The 20554-nt window shown below is 44.2% G+C and overlaps 2 protein-coding genes across 2 annotated transcripts in view; both read right to left on the bottom strand.

Moving 5' to 3' along the window:
- The window catches only part of LOC141457600 (uncharacterized), a 189861-nt gene extending 171235 nt beyond the window's left edge, over window positions 1–18626 (bottom strand). The window contains exon 1 of the mRNA XM_074134806.1: window positions 18129–18626. The gene's annotated coding sequence lies outside the window, so the exon portion shown is untranslated. The remainder of the gene's footprint in view (window positions 1–18128) is intronic.
- Window positions 1–20554, bottom strand: part of LOC141457603 (uncharacterized) — a gene marked incomplete at its 3' end in the record, with an annotated part of 667626 nt that overhangs the window by 496154 nt on the left and 150918 nt on the right. The gene's annotated exons all lie outside the window — the stretch shown is intronic.

Genomic DNA, 20554 nt, shown 5'->3' on the forward strand with positions numbered 1-20554 from the left:
ATTCGTCCGGGGTAAGAGGCGAAACCTCCGACACTTCCTCCAGGGAGAACATTTTTTCCATGAGGCGGGACAGGACCTGATCAGGGGGATGCTGGATTGGTTGGGAGGATTTTTCTGAGCTGAGGCGGAGTACTATAGGTTGAATAGAGATCGCCGACATAGGATTGCATAAGGAGGAATTAACAGGCAGGGTAGAATTTTCAGAAGAAGGGACTTCCGCAGAAATTGTAGTAGAGGGCGAAGGCTCAGAATCAGGGGTGATAAGTATTTGCAGCGGACGCCGCGTCCTATTCAAGCGTTGTGGTTTTGGAGGGAGCGGAAGTTGAATAGCCAAAATTGGAGGAGTGGGTTGCTGAGGGATGACTTCCTCTTGGGAAGTAGACCTGGCTTGAGCAGAGGACAAGGACAAACTAGGAGGGCCTGACTGTTCCGACTGCACGAGGAGTTCAGGGTTATTGCAATGAGCAATTGGTTCAGACTCGGACCGGTAAGGAGGGGTTTCGGCCGAAGGCTTGTTTTCTGGGCTAGACTGGTTAGCAGGTACCTTAGGGGCTGGTAATTAACCATACTTATGCTTGAACAAAATTTTATAATAGGTCCGATATAGCTTAGAGTTGGACCAGCTGTCCTTGACGGAAGAGTCAAAACAAACCCTCCTCGAGGGGAAGCTTCTCAAGGGGCCAGACATAATCCAGCCAAGAGTTGTCAATCGGGCGTTGGGGGAACCATTTTGTGCACGGATTATTTGACTAAGGTCGATGGCATCAAAGACCGAGGCGGAGAATACCACATCCACCGGACTTGGTTCATTAAAGGTTGGGTCAGCTAAGGGTTTATCAATTAGGTGCGACCAATCCTTGACGGGAAAATAGGAGGATGGTGCATCTGGGACAGTCTTGGTGACTACTCGGAAGGGAATTTTTAATTGGGAGAACGGAGGGTATTGTTTTAAATTGGTAGAAACTTGACCTACGACTTGTGTGGCAATATTGCCTCCTATTCCTCGAATCCCACCTGACATGGGGTTATAATTCAATATACTCTCCTTGGCGAATGCTTTAGACATCAAGTTTATCTCACTGCCTGAATCCAGCAGGGCACGAGCGCGATACCACTGGCCATCTCCTCCAAGGAGATAAACCAGGGCAGTGGGGGATACCGACAAATCGGAGGGGAAAGACTTCAAAATAGATTTGCTTTGTGGTTTAGGTCTGTGACACAAGTAACAGTTTCGGCGAAAACTCGACAAAACATAGCAGGACTGGGGAATGGTATCGCGCGGGCCGAATCCCTAAAAGGTAGCTTTTGGTGAATCACTACCAAAGTAGATAGTTGGGAGTGAAGAAAGGATGCTGCTACCAGATGAAGTCGAAGGAGAAGAAACGTCATCTCGAAGGTGGGGAACTGCCCTTTTGGGAGAAGGGTCAGGAAGTTTCTTAGTCAGCTTAGGGCTTAAAGACATTAACGGGGGAATGACAATATCGGGTAAAGTCCTTTGACTTAGACTAGAAGAGGGGAGAGGGGGATGAAGGGTGGTGTGATGAGCACCACCGCACTCCAGGCACCCAGAACTTCGAGGACATTGAGCCACTGAGTGAGATTTGGAGAAACAGTTAACACATAAGTGGTTCTCAGTGATGAAACTCCATCTATTGCTCACTGGCAGTCGCAGGTATTCGTTACACTTAGATATCTGATGCCACTCGTCACAAAAGTAACAGCGTAAGGAGTGGACTGGAGGGGAAGGAGCTCTTGATGTGGAGGGGGTGTCCGTCGGGCAGGAATAGGAGAAGCGGATGGAGAGGATTTCTTGGGTGAAGGGGACGGAGACTTAGCTGATTTGGGTGTGTGGGTCTTGGAGGGCTTCAAGGTGGAGACAGCCCTAGGCTTAAAGAATGTTCTAGGAAGGGAAGGGGTTTCAGATTGTTGGGAGGAGGGGCCTTCAGGGAGACAACTAGAGGGAGCTGTCACGTCTTGGGGCGGAGAGGTGGATTTCCTGAATGTTATTTTAGGGGCGAACTTGTCTTCTTGATTTTTCAAGAATTCTAGTACTTGTGCACTTTGGGGCAGTTCATCAAAGGATCTTAAATACTTCTTCCTAAACTCCTCTTGGAGGTTAGCAGACAAAGCCGACAGAATTATGTGACACAAAAGGAAGTCCAACGGTTGGGGGATATCGTGTTGATCTAGTAGCATTTGCCTCCTAGAAATCCAAGCGATACTTCATCAATGGTGGGGTTCCCTTCCGGGACCTGAAGGAAGGTTTCGAACAACGCACTGGCGGTGCGCAACTTGCCTTCATAGCGAGCATCTAAGGTCTCCCAGGCAGAGCTGTAACCTTCCTCTGTAGGCGTGGAATTCTGAATATTAGACAGGTGGGGCCCTTTCAGGCAGGACTTAAGAGCTTGGAGACGCCTATAAGGAGGCAGGGACAATTTATTGATCTCAAACTGGAAGGTGCGCTTGAACTCCTGGTAAGCGAGAACATCCCCCTCGAATGGGGTGATCTTTGGAATCACCATTTCCTGTAATTGTCTCCTCGCGAGTTCGACCACCGACTCGTCCGAGACCAAGACTTGCGAAACTGTGCCAGGAGGGCAGACGCGGAAAACGAAATAGACGAATCTAGAATAGGTGCAATCCTTGACAAATGGACTAGCTCAGCTTGGGCAAAGCTTTTTGTCAAGGCTCTGGCAAGCGGACCTCGTTCCTCCGGGACCAGTGCTCGGAGCCATTCCCACACTTCCCCGTACACAGTCCGGGACAACGTCAAAAACCCGGAGGAAAGCCGCTGGCACGTAGTTACAATTTCAGGAACATCTGTGTCCAAGGTTTTTGCATTCTGAGTCCATCGATCAAGCCTGTCAATCAGGTATCGGCACTTGATGGTTTTAAGATCTGCATCACCCCCTGACGGCATGGACATTGAGGGATTATCCTCCATTGACGGAGTGGTTGGGCGTGCAGGGGAGGGCGAGGAGTGTCGTTGCCGGAAGTAAATGAATTACCCATAATTAACCACGGCTGGAGGGACTTACAATACAAAAATTATACACAAGTTACAATACAATACTACAAGACAAAGATATACAAAATAAATAATAGGCCTCTTAACTTAATAACTACAGCCCATAGTACATGTGAAAAAAGAGAAAAAATTAAAAATAATTAGGTATACTAACATAAGAAAATAGAACTAAAATAATACTGTACGCAAGGCGCTTAAGTTTTATAAATAAACAATAGTTGATATGAATAAATATAAAAACAATTATTTATACGCTAGTATAACACAGAAAGAAGAAACTAAGGCTATAGTAGGCCAACCACTTAACATTACAATTAATGCCAACAAGTCATATGAACAAAAATATAATCAATCATATAAGTAAATTAAGATTAAGGGTCAATTAATTAAGGGTCACCACAGCACAGTACACCATGCACAATCACTAGAACAGTGCACTAACACAGACACTACAAACACTTAACACAAATCAGTAAAGCATATACAGTACACAACTCAGGGCTACCGTCCCTGGGAACCCCCCCTTTTGGGGGGCATGTCTGGATGCCCCAAGGAGGCAGCCCCTCCACCAGACTAGGACGCTGTGGGCTAATCCCCCACACGTTCCGAAATTAATTGATTACAAATACATCAACAAAGGAAAACAATCGGACGATTTTAAATGGAAAACGACCTAGGCGAGGATTATGGAACATTGCAACGTGGAATGTGAGAAGCCTTTTTGCGCCCGGAGCTAGCTTAAAATTGGAAGAAGAGCTAAAGAAGTATAGAGTGGAGGTGTCGGCCTTGCAGGAGATTAGATGGCGAGATAGGGAAATCACCCAACTGAGGGACTTTACTATTTTCAATAGTGGTAGCGCTGGCAATATCTTAGGTACTGGCTTTGCAGTCAGTAATAAGATGAAAAAGGATGTTATAGGTTTTCAACCGATAAATGACAGGATCTGCACCCTTAGACTAAAAGGAAAATTCGCAAATCTGAGCCTAATAAGTGTGCACGCACCCACGGAAAACACAGAAGCCGAAACTAAGGAGGAGTTTTATGCGGGGCTAGAGCAGGTGTATATTAGGATCCCCAATCATGATGTTAAACTCCTATTGGGAGATTTTAATGCGAAAGTGGGAAAAGAACAAGACTATAGACCAACTATAGGTTTAAATAATGTGCACGAAGTTAGTAATGATAATGGTTGTAGGCTAATTGATTTTGCTACAGATAAAACACTAAGGGTGGTAAGTACCAGCTTCCCACATAAAAGAATCCATCTACAAACCTGGATATCACCAGATGGGGTTACCCGCAATCAGATAGATCATATCCTTATTGATGCTCGACATGCAACGAATATTCAAGATGTGAGGAGTTATAGAGGAGCCAACATCGACTCGGATCATTTGCTAGTGAGAGCCAAGCTAAAACAAAAAGTGGCAATAAGAACGCAGGGAAAAGGAGTTAAAAGAAGATTATATAATTCCGAAAGACTGAGATTAGAGGCGGAAAGAGAAGCGTTTCGGAACAAATGTGAGGAACTATTGAAAGAAAATGTGCCAACCCCTAGTGAAGGGATTGAAAGTAGATGGAAATGGATTAAGGAAAGTATGCAAAGGGCTGCAGAAGAGACATTGGGAATAAAAAGGAAAGGGACTCGGAATGGATGGTATGATGAGGAAGTGGAAGAGGTGTTAAAACGCAGAAATGAAGCTAGACAGAGAATGTTGGTGAGAAGGACAAGGGCCAGTGCGCAAGAGTATAGAAGGGAAAGAGCGAAAGCAAGATTGCTGTGCCGAAAGAAGAAAAGGGAACTTGAAAGGAGTTTAGTAGAACAAATGCAATTAGATTTCGACCAAAAGAGGGGAAGGAAATTTTACAAGGCTGTGAAGAACATAAAAGATGGATACCAACCAAGGACGGGCTGTATAGAGAGTGCAGAAGGAAGATTGATGGCCGGAAAGGAGGAGGTAATAAATAGGTGGAAGGAATACTTCCAAGAAGTTTTGAACAGCCAGGGGGGGCTAGTGTTAGAAGAAGATATAGCACTGGATGATGATGCCGAACCCCCATCGATGGAGGATTTTGATAATGTAGTTGAGACCTTGAAGGCGAACAAAGCACCTGGTGAGGACAGCATTGAGGCAGAGATGGTAAAACTAGGAGGGGATCGGATCAGGAAGGAGATATACGACCTTATACTGGAAGTATGGTTAGAAGAAAGAATGCCTCGGGAGTGGGCTTCAGCTATGATCTTCCCCATTCACAAGAAAGGAAACCGGCTAAAATGCAGCAACTATCGCGGAATTTCTCTGCTGAGCGTGGTTTATAAAATACTTGCAACCTTGATTACAGAGAGAGTATCAATAGTGGCAGAAAGGGTGCTAGGGGAAAACCAGTGTGGTTTTAGGAAGGGCAGGTCCACAACGGATCATATATTCACAATGAGAATGGTGCTAGAAAGTTTCTATGAAAATAGTCTGGATTTGCATCAACTATATGTGGATTTCAGAATTGCATATGATTCCGTATCTCGTACTGGACTAATTAGAGGTATGAAACTACTAGAGGTCCCATTTAAGATTATCAGGCTTGTGCGCATCAAACATCAGCAAAAGTGGTTATCCAGGGAGAAGTGTCGACAAAATTCGGAGTGAACGTGGGTTTAAGACAAAGAGACCCAGTGTCTCCAGTGTTATTTAATCTGGTACTAGAAATGGCATTAAGAAGAGTTACCAGCAACCCAGGCGGGACCATCTATAACCGGATGACACAGCACTTGGCGTATGCTGATGACGTGGTAATAATCGCGAGATCAGTTACAGAGCTAAAGAAAGAATTCTTGGAACTGGAGGAGGGTACGGCTATGTGTGGACTGCGGGTCCATGAAGAAAAAACTAAGTACATGGTGACCACAAGAAATGAAAGAAGGCTCTGCGACCTCGAGGTCGGGCAACACCGTTTCGAAGGAGTGGGGGCTTTCAAGTATCTTGGAACTACCCTCACATCCAAGAATGAGGTAGGCCAGGACATTAGGAGCAGACTGACGGCAGCAAACAAGTGCCTGGGGGCTCTGAAAAGAACGATCCGGAAAAAAGATGTTTCCAGGAAGGCCAAGATCACCATATACAAAACAGTGATTACACCTGTAGTGACGTACGGGTCGGAGACTTGGACCCTGACAGTGGCAGAGGAAGCCAGATTGGACTGTTGGAAGAGGAAAGTGCTTCGATGCCTATTCGGCCCAGTGAGCGAAGACGGGGTTTTCCGGATTCGGAAAAACACGGAGCTATACCAACTGTTCGGAGAGGACACCTTGGTTTCATGTGTAAAATTGAGAAGGCTCCAGTGGTTGGGTCACCTGCACCGGATGGAGAGGGAGAGATGGCCCCGCAAAATATATGAGGGACATCCTGGAGGGAGAAGGCCAAGGGGTCGCCCGAGGCTGCGCTGGCTGCAGGATGTGGAGGCAGACCTCCAAAGACTCCGTATTGGGCAGTGGAGGAGGAAAGTCGGAGATCGTTCCGAGTGGAGAGATTTGTTGATGGAGGCCAAGGCCCTTAATGGGCTGTAGCGCCAATGATTAGATTAGATTAGATTAGATATAAGTAAATTATTACAACTAAAGACGAGATTACTTACAAAGAAAAAACAGTTGAATAGCACAAATGCCAATAAAAACAGACCTTCCGTACACAATCCAAATAATTGCACTTGTATTATAATTAAAACTATATTAATTAATATCTGGATGTTCCTGGCATGAACATAGTATCCTGAAGACTGTTTCCCGGGTTTCGGCACCATGAAAAGTAGTCAAAAGGGAGGGGGTGGATATAGACGCAATTAAAATTAAGGCTGGAATAGTGGGGGACGCCACCAGTCTTCAGAACACTTTTTGCAAATTATCCATAAATCTTTATTCACAATTAAAATGTCTCCGAGGAGATACAGACAAAATAATACACAACTAGTGAAATAATAATGGATCTGAACACCACAGTGTATGTGTCCTTTATAACACTTTGGTGCGGAATACGCACTACACTCAATGAATAAGTATTGGTACAAAACAATATACGACGGGGAAATTAATTAGACTAATTATTTGTACAAGACAATATATATCAGGGAGGAATTAATTGTAATAATTATTGTACTTATGTGAGTCTCTATCCATAACGTCCAAAAGTTTGAGCTTATTAAATAATAAACTAAGACACAGTTTTCTCATAACCTTGTGAACACACACCACAGTTTTTAATAATAATACGCACAACATGAAAAAGCTGATGCTAACATGGCCGGCATTCCTTCACAGTGACGCTTGGCTTAACATCCTACCAGCACATCCCCTTCTCTCTTCGTGCTCACCCAATTGCGCCAACTGACGCGGGGCACACTCTGGGAAAAAACAAGTCTGGGGGGCCGCCACTATTGTGGAACCAAACAGACTACTTCCAACTCTTCAAAAGTAAAAGGTGCATCCAAATATTCATCATACTTACACGGTTCTGCATATAGATGGACCACTTAATTACACTGAGGGTTCAGCAAATTATGGAAGTGGGAGTCCCAAGAGTCCATGGTGATGCTATTTCCACAAACAAAGTTTTTCCTTTTAAAATTATTGACTAACTTCCAGAAAGATTTCGAGTCTTTGACACGTTCAAACTGACCAGCTGCAGAAATAAGGAATTCACTCTTTTTTTCCGCACAGATCCTTTTATACTCCACAACGGAGTTCTTGTACAATAACTTAATACAACTGGACTTAGTTCGGCGGAACAACTTTAAAAGACTAAAAGAACGATTTCTTGCTTGAAGACAGTTGTAATCAAACCATGGTTGTTTTCTTTCTTTCCTGATGAACGAAGAGTTAGCCTGAGAGACAGGACTTGCACATTCAACAATCCCTACTAACATATCCGCGTAATTTTGAGGCTCTAAAGGAATTTCTTTTATGTTATAAAGTAAGTGTTCTACATTAGTTGCATAGGACTTTGCGCTAGTACCCAACCAAACTAATTGAGGAAGAAGAGGCAGTTCGCTAACTTTCGGCATACCTGCGACAAAATAGAGAAGTAGAGAGGAAGATGGTCCGAGAAAGGTTCAGAGAGCACCTTAAAGTCATCAATAGCAGTCATACAACTCAGTGGAACACAACAAAGATCATTAACCGATGATCCCATACTTCCAATGAACGTAAAATTACCAAGGTAGTCAGAGGGAAATCTGCCATTTAAAATAATCAACTCATGCTCATCGCACATTTCAAGAAACAATTTGCCTGAATCATTAACAACTAAATCATTAGATTGTCTAAACCATCTACATTTATAATTATCAACCAACAAATCTTTTGTAATTACTTGAAGAGAGCCCACTCTTACATTACAATCACCAACTACGAGTATTACTATGTTGTAATCATCAAAAGCCTTCAAAAAATTACTTAATTTAAAGAAATCATCATCCCACCTACTGCAATTTAAATAAACAGGTAATATAAATAGCACTTCCTTTAATGTTTTAATAGAAATTAAATCGACTCCGCCTAAATTATAAAAATAACAAAACTTGTAAACACTAGATTTAATACCGTATAGATTACCAGCTGATGCTCGCCCAAATTTGGAAACTTTATTAGCTGAAACCCAACATAATTTATATTCAGGAAAATAATGGTTGTACAAACAAAAATTATCACTCGTTATGAATGTCTCTGTCAAAATAAATACATCATATTGTTTAATGAAATTTAAAAATAACGGATCAGATACTTTTGATTTAAGCCCATTAATATTATAAGCAATAATAGAAACAGATGAAAGAATGTTTAAGTTATTAGTCCGGACCTGCCTGCAGACGGGTTCGCCTCAGGATGTAGAAGACTCATGTAAGGCCCCTGATGACTCTGGAATTATAGACGGAGACTGCCTTCTTGAAAAATAGTCCTTCGGAAGTGAGTTGGAAGCCAGAGCAGCAAGAAAATCAGAAAGATCAACACCGACAATTTCACTTATCTTCTTAGTTCCGTTCTCGATGCCATAAGTCAAACCAGTCAGCATATTCCATTCAAACATATTATCTTTTATAAAGAGACGGTCAGTGGAAACAGACACCCTCAAAGACACATTTCTACGGATAATTTCCTTCCTCAAAAGTAAGAGTTTGACTCTTCTTTTTCTAATATTGAATGGTAAATCATGGTGGATTGTAATGCCGGAATATTTTAGCTTTTTTAAATTGGCCATGACAGAAAGATTATCTTGATAACGCAAAAAAGTCACCTTTAGGTCACTTTGTTAAGTCACAATGTTATATTGAACATTGCGTCCCAAAGGGAAAGCATAAATAAAACTAGGATTAACTTCAACGTTGAGAACTTCAATACAGAATCTGCTAATAAGCTCTGAAAGATTATTCTGAGACTTATAAATAAGCCCCTTAATGATACAGTTCGAGCGACGAGACCTCATGTCAAATTCATCGAGACGTTTTTCTTGCTCAACAAACTTGACATTCCAGGAATCCATTTCCTCACGTATGTAGTAGGAAGTTGTACGTTCTAGGCCACTTTTCAAAAACTAAGTCCAAATCATTTAGTATGGTTGTACGTTCTGGACCACTTTTCAAAAACAAAGTCCAACAGTTTGGTTCAATTAGTTAAACACTTATAAAAATATTAGTAGCGGTACACTGGTTCTATAGTGGTTGACCTTGCACACTTAGAAAATTTTTAGTTGGACGTCAACTGCCAGAGAGCAAGTCCTTTTAGTAGGATCATTTAGTTACTTGGGGGGGGGGGAGGAATTTTCGTAGCGATACAATTAGTATTGTGGTGGTCAACTTTGGACGCAGAATATTCTTACTCACCTAGGAAACGTCAGAGACTAAGTCTACTCTATCACTGATTTAAGTCTACCCAACTTATTGTCTACTTCATATTGTTATAAAACTCCTTTTCATCAAACAATGTAGTTATTGATAAACCCATATTATTTTTATAATATATAAATATTATACATATATACTATAATATATATATATGTATTATAAAATTATAATATACACTTTGGAGGGCTAATTTTGTTTTCAATTTGAAAATTATGATTTTTTTTTATTTATGGTTTTTAGGATAATAATTCCCCGCAAGGGGTAACTGATGCATGCAGTTACTTGGGGAGTAACGCCCCCACGGGATACCACAGTTCACTACACCATGCACCCTCACCAGAACAGTACACCGCACGCTTATACAACAATCACTGCATTACAGACTAAGGACATAAGCCGTACACACCTTAGGACTACCGCTCCTAAGATTCATAGGCTAGCTTGAGAGCCTTAAGGGGGCAGCCCCCCCATCAGGCTAGGTTACTGTGGGCCAATCCCCTGCATAACTGAAATACCCTCGATTCTGAAAACTAATAATGAAAAGCTGGATGGATATAAAAGGATACGACCACGGAACTTGGACTGGACGCCAGCCACATGGAATGTGAGGACAATGCTGCAACCAGGAAAGATGGTAGAGGTAGCAGATGAAATTTTAAAATATAAAATTGACGTTGTAGCTCTACAGGAGATTAGATGGAGTGGGCATGGTAGAGTTGACAAGAAAGCCTACTCTTTATTTTATAGTGGAGCCAAAAAAGCTGGACAAAGCGGGACCGGATTCATGATAACTAAAGAGATGCGCCGTAACTTATTACTATTTGAGCCAATAAGTGACCGATTATGTAAGATGCGTTTGAAAGGCAGATTTAGAAATTTGACAATAATATCAGCCTACGCCCCCACGGAGAATGGTGACGAAGATGAAAAAAGTAGCTTTTATCTGCAATTAGAAAGAAGTCTACAAGCTGCTTCTAGGTATGATACAAAAATTATTTTGGGTGATTTAAATGCACAGGTCGGTAAAGAGACCTTTACGCGTACAGTCGCCGGGACTCACTCACTTCATGACCTGACTAATGAGAACGGCATGCATTTGTGCCAGTTCGCCGAAGCAAATGATATGATAATTAAGAGCACCTTCTTTCCCCACAAGAAGATCCATACTGCAACGTGGAAAGCACCGAACGGATCACTGACCCAAATTGATCATGTGCTTATATCTCGGCGCCATTCCTCCTCAATTATTGATGTTCGCTCAGCCAGAGGACCTAACTGTGACTCTGATCACATTTTGGTTAAAATCAAGCTCAGACAGCGTTTGGCAAAGGTAGCACAAGGCCAGTCCCACTTGAGGAAGCGATGGAACTTACAAAAATTTAAGGACACAGAAAAGTTGGAGGAATTTAGGGTTATTTGTGACAATAAAGTGAGAAATGAATTGAGACAGGGAGAGGATGAGAACAGATTTGAAAACGAAGATGGGGATCAGCGTATTCAAAGGAACTGGAATATAATTAAGAAAGCAATATATGAAGCTGCAGATGAAGTGATAGGAGAGGAAGTAAGAAGAAAGAATGCTGATTGGTTTGATGATGAGTGCAGAGAAGCTCTAAAGAAGCGAAATGAATATAGGTTATCCATGATGCAGCGCAATACCAGACAATCCACCTCCGACTACAACAGATATCGTGCGAGAGCGAAGAAGATTATCCGCTCCAAGAAAAGGGCCTTATTGAGAAAGTAAGTAGAACCAATTGAGGAAATGAGAGCTAACAATGAAACTAGGAAATTTTATGGATCCATTAAGTTCATCAATCGAGGTTTTCAACCGAGAGTGGATACATGCAAGGATAAGCTTGGTAGGATCATAGAGGAGAAGTCCAAGGTAGTTGATAGATGGGCTGAATACTATGGAGAGATGCTTGGATGTAAGAGGGGTGTTGTGGAGGGCGTAAACGAAAACGAAAATGAAAATGAAAACGATAATGTGGCAGAGGTGAATATTGTTTTGAGTGATGAGAATGATCTGGAGCCCCCAGACATGGAAGATTTTCTGGATGCTGTTGAAAGGTTGAAAAGTAACAAAGCACCGGGTGAGGACTGTCTAGTTGCTGAGTTCTTCAAGAATGGTGGTGAAATATTGTTAAACCAACTGTACTTGCTAGTGCTGGATATCTGGAAAGATGAGATAATGCCGAGGGAGTGGGCAACAAGTCTTATATGCCCAATGTATAAAAAAGGAGACAAGCTTGAGTGCGGGAATTACCGAGGTATCTCACTACTGGGTATTGCGTACAAAATCTTCTCCAACATCCTTCTAAAGATAACTAATATTTTTGCTGAACGTGTCTTAAAAGACTATCAATGCGGATTCCGGGGAGGTAGGGAAACGTCGGATCAAATATTCGTTGTAAGACAATTGCTCGAGAAGTGTTGGGAGTACAAAATCGGGTTCCACATTCTCTTTGTGGACTATCGCCAGGCATTCGATAGTGTCAATAGAAATAAGATGATTGAAGCTCTACGCGAATTTGACTTTCCCTGCAAACTAGTTAGGCTCATTAAAATGACGTTAGACAATAGTAGTGCTAAAGTGCTCATCGGCGGTGGCCTGAGTCGGGAGTTCCCAGTAACGACAGGAGTGAGACAGGGCGATGCGCTCTCAGCCACGCTATTTAACCTCGTCCTCCATAAAGTCATGCTGAAGTTAAACCCTACTGGCAACATACTACGCTCATCCAGACAAATCTGTGCTTATGCGGACGATGTATGTTTGATCGCGCGAAATAGTGGACGCTCAAGGAAATGCTGTTGGAGCTTGACACGGAAAGCAAAAGGATGGGCCTGCGAATAAACGAACAAAAAACAAAGTATTTGTGCACTTTAGATGATAACACCGCTAGTTTCGCGGCACATGGGTACATTTTTGAGCGCGTTAAAAGCTTCACTTACCTAGGGTCTGAAATAAATGAGGAAAATAAAATTTCAATGGAAGTAAGCAAAAGAATCATGACGGCCAACCGCGCATTTTTTGCCAACCGAAAATTTTTTAAAACGCCCGACTTATCCCGGACTACTAAGGCTAGGATATATAAGACTTTAATAAGGCCGGTGCTAGCCTACGGGGCAGAGACGTGGACCCTTACTGCTGCAATGGAAAACAGCCTCAGGATATTTGAACGGAAAATGCTAAGAAGACTGTACGGACCTGTGTTAGATAGTGAGTCAGGCAACTGGAGAATCCGTAAAAATAGTGAGCTATGCGAGCTATACCAGGATGTTAGTGTCGTTCAATTTATCAAAATCCGACGTATTGAGTGGCTGGGCCATGTGGAGAGGATGCAGGACGATAGAATGCCCAAGCAAATGTTGTACGGGGACGTATATGGCACGAGAAGAAAAGGGCGCCCACGAAGAAGATGGCTTCAAGATGTTGAGGATGACCTAAGAACACTTTCAGTCCGCAGGTGGAAAGAAAAGGACAAGGATAGAGATGTATGGAAAGGCATTATTAAGGAAGCCAAGGCCCACCCTGGGCTGTAGCGCTACATACAACAACAACAACAAGGATAATAATATTTAAACAGATGACACTATTACATCAAAGGAGATTTATTTAATATTTAATAGGTATTCTGACTATTTCTCATGTCCATCACCAAAACATAAATCACGACCTGTTGTTTTTTTGAAATCCATTTTCCACATCCTCCTCTACACCTGGGTCTGATATGGATCTTTTCTGCCACATTTATAGTTGCGGTTTGTTATGCGTAGAAAGGGGCCAAGGGGGAAGCTCAGGGGGCTCCGCCAGGGTGAATAGTCAAGGCTTCACCTTCTATTCATCAAGACCGTCCGAGCGTAGCATCAAGTGATACTACATCCTGCAAGAGGTGGCCCTGCTAGATAACTAAACTCGGCGGATCTAGACATGGATGTCGATAAAAATCCCGGGTGGCTTAGGGTGGAAGTCACTCGTCTCCAGAGTGGTGTCCCCGGGGGCAGCTCTGGAAAACACCCCCCAATCCAAGGTGTGGGATTCCGTGCCGAGGGATGAATGGCACAGTGGCTTTTTTTTTTTTTTTTTACTGCCTCCCGGTAGTAAGTAGCCTTACCCGGCCACGCGGGGCTCTGGTCGGGCGGACTTTTAGATCCCTAGCTACTGCGGAGAAGGATTTAAAAACTAAAAATGTTGACACCGACACTAACACAAACACACAACAACAACAACAACAACAAACACCTCAACAGCAACCACGACCACAGCAGACACAACTAAAGGCAAAACAACACAAACAACATAAACAACATGCACCACATAAACAACTCCATACGTTACACCTAGAGGCACCAAATATTGCCACAGGCCAGGATGGAGGAACCGATGGTTCCGCATCCAGTAAGGCCAAGGCAGTGGTGCACCCTAGCACAACAGGGGCCACAGGACCTGTATGCGCTGATAGGGGAAAGAAGAGTAGAAGGTTAGGACCCGGTAGAGGCAAAGGGAAGGGGAATGCTCCTCCTGTCGGTATAGCCGGGGCGGAAAACCCCAGGACACCTGTCACTAAGGGGGGATCCCAAGGCTTTAGGGCGGACTCTCTAGAGGCTATCGAGATGATGGCGGATGCTGAAGTGCATTCGGCAAAAATCTCGGGAAGCTCCAAAAGGAGAGTCGCTGCCCTTGTTAAGGCTGGGAAAGAATACATACAGGCCAAAAGGCAGGTTTTAAGGGACAATTTTAACCGCTGGGTTCAGCATACCTCTAAGGCAGCTAAAAGACCCAGGTCGGAGGGGGAGTCTCCACAACAGTGGCAGCCGGCAAAGAAGGCCAAGGCCAGGGCTGGGGAGCAATCCTACAGCGAGGCCCTCTCCTTTGTCAAAGTTGCCATTGTGCAGGAGGGGTACCCCGAGGCTCAGCTGGCTCCGGAGAGGCTTACCGCCATCCAATACGCTGTGCTGAAGGAATATGACCAAATCCCAAAGGGTAGCATGCAGGTTAGGCTCGCCAAATGCATGTATAGGCCGGGGTTTGTCTTGGCCACCTGTGCTGATCAAATCAGTGCAGAATGGCTTAGGGACATTGTCCCAAAACTTAGACCCTGGGAGGGGGCCAAGCTATTGCCGCTGTTAGGGGAGGATATACCAAGGCCTGAAACCGCAGTTGTATTCATCCCCGATGAGCAGGGTAATAGTTTGGAGGCTGACATAGTGCTTAGACGGTTGGAGGTGGGCAATGACAAGTTGCGCACCGACAACTGGAAAGTCTGGGGCTGTAAACCCGTGGAGGGCGGTCGAGTGTGGACGTTTTCCATGGACAGGGCTTCAATAGACGAATTAAGGAGGCTGAATATGTCTCCTTTCTTCGGTTGGGGACAAATCAAGTTCAGAGTTAAGACCCCAAAGTATAAGGGCCCGGAAGAGGCTAGGTCATCAAGGGATGAGGAGGAGTTGGTGACGAAGGCCACAGGCCCTGATAAAGATAGTGATAATGAGTCTTCGCCAGGGGGCAGAGTGGTTTGGAGGGGAAAATGGAGGCCCTCAGTAACGCTTTGTCCGTATTGCCCACGTGTGAAGGATATCCCAAGGAGGAAGGGGTGGAGGCGATGGAGATCTCCATGGGCGACCTCCTGTGTGGAAGCGGATCATTACCCCAGAGGCCTAAAGGCCAGGGGCGAATGATAAAATCCGCGGAGACACGGGGGGGAGTCCCGGAGACGCAGGACGTCGCTCCACCCACCTCGGACGCTTTACGTGGTACTTAAAGTGGTGCAGGCAAACCTCCATCACGCTAGGGCTGCTTCGGCTGTGGTGTGTAAGAGGTTTGACAGCGAAGGGCTAGATTTGGCCCTACTGCGGGAGCCATGGTGCCATGGGGGCCTTAATCCCAAGCTGGGGAAGACACTATACAGCAAGTCCGTTACTAGACCTAGAGCCTGTATAGTGTTTAGGGATGGAATGAGCTGTACTCTAATACCGGAGCTTTGCTCCGGAGATCTTGTTACAGCACTTCTCAACATCAACACCGAAGGAGAACCAAGAAAACTTATAGTTTGCTCGGCCTATTTTCCCGGTGATGAGGACTGCCCCCCGTCTCTGATAGGCGACATTGTTGCCCACTGCCGGAGAGAAAGATTGCAGCTGATACTGGGGTGTGACGCCAATGCACACAACACTGCATGGGGGAGCACCGACGACAACGCCAGAGGTAAGTTACTTTTAGAATTCATTTCTGCTGAGGGGCTGCATGTGTCTAATATAGGATCAGTCCCGACTTTCGTGACTGCAACTAGAAGGGAGGTGTTGGATTTAACTCTTGCCACGCGTTGCATGTCAAATAACGTAGTTAACTGGCATGTATCGGATGAGCCGTCTTGTTCTGATCATAGACATATCAGATTCGATATATGCGTCCCGCCCCTTGTTATGAAGAGGCTGCAAAACCCTAGAGAAACGCATTGGGCGGGATTTAACCGAACGCTCACAGAGTCCCTATCAAGCTTCAAGGTTGATGTTAGAAGGACGGAGAGCATTGAACAGGCAGTGGTCCAAATTAATGAGGCTGCCGGGATAAGATCAGACCGCAAAGGTCGAAAACAGTCTGGTGGAATAATCACCTCGAAAAGAGGAGAAGAGAGGTGAGAAGGCTATTCAATAAGGCCAAATACAACCAAGACTGGGATTCATATAGACAAGTTCTGACGCAGTACAATAAGGAAATAAGGAAGGCCAAGCGAAGCGCCTGGCGGTCATTCTGTGAGGATATTAAAGATACCCCAGAATGCGCCAGAATACATAAAGTCTTGGCGAAAGAAGGTACTGCGGGCAGAGTAGGTTTCATTGTTAAAGAAGACGGAACCTACACTAAGTCGATGGAGGAAACCCTGGAATTACTCTTGAGAACCCATTTTCCAGGATCCACTCGGCTATCGGCCTCGGGATGCGAGGAGGTTTGCTCGGAGGTGCCAAGAAGGCCTTCACGAGCGGATTGGAGGATTGCGACGCACATCGTTCAACCAAACAAGTTACGATGGGCGATCGCACGGTTCCAGCCCTTTAAATCTCCGGGGCCGGATGGAATTTATCCAGCCTTTTTGCAAAAGGCCGGGGAGGCGTTGATGCCATTCCTGTGTAGAATTCTTAGAGGCTGTTTGGCCTGGAGGTTCATTCCAGAAACTTGGCAAAAGGTGAAGGTCGTGTTTCTTCCCAAAGTTGGGAGATTAGGGGACCAAGCACCGCAGTCATTTAGGCCGATCAGTCTGTCATCCTTTCTACTTAAAACATTGGAAAGGCTTATAGACAGACATATTCGGGACGATATCCTAGGATCTCAACCTCTTAGTGATCGTCAATATGCCTATCAGGCAGGCAAGTCTGTGGATCTTGCGTTGGATGACTTTAACAGGCTACTTCAAAAGTCCCAAGAGGACAAAGAATTTGCAATGGCCGCGTTTTTAGACATACAAGGGGCTTTTAATAATGTCTCGCCTATGTCGTTAATTGATGCCCTGTCAAGAAGAGGCCTGGCGCCAACTATCTGTCAGTGAATCAAGTCTAATTTATTAGGCCGCACTGTTATGGCCACATTAGACAATTGTTCGGTAGAGGTTAGGGTGGCGCGGGGTTGCCCGCAGGGGGGGTTTTGTCCCCCCTTCTGTGGACAGTTCTGGTCGATGACCTCTTGGTGAAAATGACGGCGGAAAGTTTCCACTGCTTGGGTTTTGCTGATGACCTGGTAGTGGTTGTTAAGGGACGATTCGCTTATACGGTTTCGGAGCGCTTACAGAGAGCGCTTAATATTGTGGATAGATGGAGTAGAGCGGAGGGTCTCTCCATCAATCCGCAAAAGACTAGGGTTGTTCCTTTCACAAGAAAGAAGAATCTGGATGGATTGGTGCAACCAATTTTGGGGGGAGTTACTATCCCCTTGTCCATGGAGGCCAAGTATCTTGGGGTTATCTTTGATAAAAGGCTCACGTGGAATTCTCACCTAAACATGATTTCCCATAAGGCAAAAGTTTCCTTAGGATACTGTAAAAGGCTGTGTGGGAAAAGTTGGGGACTGAGCCCTAAGATGACACTCTGGATTTACAAGAGTGTAGTAAGACCCATGGTGTCACATGGGGCGGTGGCTTGGTGGGCAAAAACCTTGCAGGTGGGTGGAGTCCGGGCGCTAAGTGGTATTCAAAGGCTAGCGTGCCTGAGTGTCACCGGTGCCATGAGGACCTCCCCTACTGCGGCTTTGGAGGTTTTGTTAAATCTGCCCCCATTGCACATATACATTCAAGGCGTTGTAAGGGCCGTTGTCGTTAGGCTTATGGAAGGACAAGCTCCTATTACCGTCAGGCATGGAGGAGCATATCAAGAGTTATATGAGGAGCTGGAGGCCGATTCTATTTTGGGACTGCCTTCGGATTTTATGACTCCCAAATATAACTTCGACAAGCCGTTCAAAGTCTGTATTGGAGACCGGGAGGCTTGGAGACGTGGACCCCCAGTGGTGGGAGATTCAATGAGGTACACTGATGGCTCCAAGATGGAGGAGGGAGTGGGAGCGGGAGTGTACGGGGTGAAGCCGAAATGAAACATTTTCGGTTAGCCTAGGGAAGCTAGCTACAGTTTTTCAGGCTGAGCTGGCTGCAATTAGGTTCTGTGCTACCGAGATTGAAGGGCGAGGAATTATTAATTCTAAAGTCGTAATTTTCTCGGATAGTCAGGCTGCTCTACGGGCAATTAGTTCCTATCAGGTTAACTCAAAACTGGTTTGGGACTGTCTGGGTGCCCTGAAGGAAATTAGTGACCAAAATAAGGTCTTTCTGGTCTGGGTACCTGGTCATTCAGGACATAAGGGTAACAAAGCGGCAGATTTATTGGCCCGGGAAGGCTCTGCGAGATACTTCGTTGGCCCGGAGCCCTGTTTTGGGGTTCCGAAGTGTATTAAGACTGCGACCATTAACTTATGGGTGCAGAGTAGGTCTCAGGAGTGGTGGTCTGCCACCACTGGACAGAGACAGGCGAAGGAGTTTATTAAAGGCTATTCGCCGAGGCTGACTGCAGAATTAATCCGCCAAGGCCGTGGGGCTATCAGGATGATTGTAGGTCTATTAACTGGCCACTGCAGACTCAGAAAACACATGCATCGCATGGGCCTGGCAGATGATAGCCTTTGTAGGTTCTGTCAGGGAGAGGAGGAAACAGCACTGCACGTGTTGTGCCAGTGTGAGGGGCTTGTTTGGCTAAGGATGTTACTTCTCGGGGAGGAAAAACCAAGGCCTGTGAGCTTTACCCAAGAGTCGCTCTCCAGCATTAAGAGTCTAATTAAAAGGACAGGTCTGGAGGGTGAGCTTTAAAGTTAGGGGAGCCACAATAGACCCAAAGGGGTCGCAGTGGCGTAGGCCCTGAGGCCACCCAAATTTAATCTAATCTAATCTATGCGTAGAAAATGTTGAATAATAATGGTATTTTTATTTTTTAAAAAAACGAAGCACCTTCTTAAAAGGAAAATAAACTAGAAATGAGTTTATAAAATGTTTAATTGAAAAAACACAATGTTTTATAAAAAAGAATAAACTAGAGTTGTTAATATTTCAACTTCAAAGTCCTCCATGTCTGGAACTAATTGCATGCAAGTGCAAGTTAGTTTTCTTTTCGTCTTTTTTTAAAATTCATGGCTGTCTGGAACAACATGCACGCAAGTGCAAGTGCAAGTGTTCTAATCAAAACTTTTTTAAAAAAGTACAATTATATTGGCTAGACGCATTATTTTAGAGGTCAAATGTCTTCAATATCCTTGTACATGGCATTATATATACCATGCCATCCAAGGCAAATCCAAACAGTCTTTACTTGCAAGAACTGCAGTCTACTTCAAAATGTAAGTATAGCTTGTGCTCTTTTCTCTTTCAATCAAAATTCTTTGATATGCATGATTATTATTAAAGTTTAGTGGTTTCAATTTTTAGGAGCCTTTGCGAATTATTAAATGCGAGTAGTGGGAAGAAGGCTGAAAAGTATTTGAAGGCAGAGGACCTTCAAATTAATGAACTTTATAAAATAATTCGATTTAAAATAGATGAGACAAAATATGGGAAATCGTTAAAGGCCACTATTGAATATTTAGGTGGAGAGGGGTTTCTATATTTACCAAATCGCATATTAAAAGCTGTAGAACAAAACATAAATTTCCAAGAATATAAAGGGGGGATTAAATTGATATATTGTGGGTCCAAAACCGGTGGACACTCATTTAAATTTGTAGAAGAAAAACGTCGTAAGCCCTCCATAAAAAAACAGCGACAAATTGAAAGCGATTCTGATTAGGCTAGAGTACGTAGTAAGCATATTGTAACGAAGTTGACCTGGGCGGAGAAGAAAGGCCTAGATTGTTCTAGAGGTTGAACGACCAAAGTCAGTAACAGGCCGCCACTGCATAAACAAAAGGGGCGGTATCTACTTGTGGCAAAGAAGAAAGGCCTAGATTGTTCTAGGGGTTAAGCGACCAAAGTCGGTAACAGGCCACCACTGTGTAGACAAAAGGGCCGGTCTTTATTGAATTTGTTCAAGGAGTTAGTGACCTGTGTAAAAGCCAGCTAAGAGAAAGGCCTCAGTTGGGGTGGTGGCATATGTGTTTCCCAGCC

This window comes from Rhodnius prolixus, unplaced genomic scaffold (genome assembly GCF_049639745.1).
Source record: "Rhodnius prolixus isolate KJV_2025 unplaced genomic scaffold, Rpr scaffold_34, whole genome shotgun sequence".
Classification (NCBI taxonomy): Eukaryota; Metazoa; Arthropoda; class Insecta; order Hemiptera; family Reduviidae; genus Rhodnius; species Rhodnius prolixus.